Genomic DNA, 1,630 nt, shown 5'->3' with positions numbered 1-1,630 from the left:
ACACCTGACGTCCCCACCACCACCACCAACCCCACCCCAGTCCCAAAGGTGTACACCTGACTACCCACCACCACCCACCCCTCCCAAAGGTGTACGGTCGTGCTCGACCTCGCCGCCCCGCCACGACGTACGTACCTTCCACTTTGCAAACAGCTCTGCGTCCTGCTTCAGGTAGTACTGGCTGCCCGGGTAGCCGCCGCACGTGAAGTTGCCAAAGTCTCCGTAGATGGCCAGCTTGAGTCCGCGCGCATGCATGTAGTCGGCCAGCCACGCAATGCCGTGCGGGAACCGCTCGTGATCCGCCACCAGGTTGCCGTCGGCGTCGCGCTGCTTCTCCGCCCAGCAGTCGTCGATGGCAACGAAGTCGTAGCCAGCGGCGAGGTAGCCGTCGTTGACCATGCGGTCGGCCATGTCTGCGAACGCAGGGGCGGCGCGTCGAGGGAATGCGCGCCGAGAAAGATTACAACTTATAGATTATATATTTATGTCGATAAAAACGGCAACACCAAGCTGTTAGCGTGCGACACCATGGTGTACCTTTTATGCAATAACACCTGTAATTTTAACATTATTACATTATACACATCCTAGAACTTGTATAAATATGGTAGCTCATAGAAAATCAGTCTCCTGTTATAACGAACACTTGTTAAAATGATAGAGGATATTATTATTTACATGATAATTTATGATAATGCAAACATCGTGCATTTGCTCACGAACACAAGAGCAAGTATGACGTTAATCATTAACTTTGACGCCACACTTAGATCCCCAGTTATTTGGTACACGTTGTAACCATAGCTTCGACTCGCGAGTCAATCACTGATGGTCTTGGTGTCTCGACTATTTATCTGCACTCACCCGTGAACAGACGCTCACTTATGCAGTTTTCCGGGTCATTCGCACAGTCGATGTTGCAACGGAATCGCTCCCAGTTCATCCAGCCCATAGGTGGTGTGCGTGCCATCCCATTGTCGAGGGGTTTCACCACACCAGGGGCAAGCAAGATGAGTGCGAGAGCAATCGTACTTGCATGCGCCCACCTACTTGGTGGCTTCATATTTTTTATGGGTGTGCAAACTGGAATTTAGATAGACAAATAGAAGAAATTAGCATTTTACTGTGGTTTGATATGAAGTTTAATAATATTATTATTTATTAATAATAATATTTGGAAGTGTCTAAACAACCGGATCCGGTTTCGGTATCCTGAAAACTATACAACCGGCTCTCTTCTCTGATTGGCTAATTTTGTCACTATTTCATTTTTTATTATTTTTGTCTAATTTTACTTTATTTTATAATTAGGGATAGGGTTAGGGTTCGGGTCTATAGCCCTAACTTTCAAGTTGGTTTCAGTGGCTCAACGATAGAGCTTTCGCTTCGTGATAGTAAGGTACCGTGTTCGAACCCCATAAGATGTTTTTATTTTCCTCTGCTTTCTGTATTTCTTTGAATTTTATTTGCTTCTGCATTTATTTGTTCCGTATTCATTTATTTGTTCTGTAACTTTTGTTTATGTTCGGAATTAAATATATTTCTTTATGTTTTGCATTAAAAATTGTCCTGTTATGTTCGGAAACTGCCCAATCAGAGAAGAGAGCCGGTTGTTTAGTTTTCAGGCCTC

At 45.0% G+C, this 1,630-nt stretch overlaps 1 pseudogene; it reads right to left on the bottom strand.

The window, feature by feature from the left end:
• Positions 1–95: 95 nt before the first annotated feature.
• Positions 96–1,108, bottom strand: LOC106820381 (annotated as a pseudogene).
• Between the last annotated feature and the right edge of the window lie 522 nt (positions 1,109–1,630).

This window comes from Priapulus caudatus, unplaced genomic scaffold, assembly GCF_000485595.1.
Source record: "Priapulus caudatus unplaced genomic scaffold, Priapulus_caudatus-5.0.1 Scaffold12441, whole genome shotgun sequence".
In the NCBI taxonomy this organism is placed as follows: domain Eukaryota; kingdom Metazoa; phylum Priapulida; class Priapulimorpha; order Priapulimorphida; family Priapulidae; genus Priapulus; species Priapulus caudatus.
The sequence above is the reverse complement of the archived record's forward strand: the minus strand, read 5'-3'. Positions and strand labels throughout refer to the sequence as shown.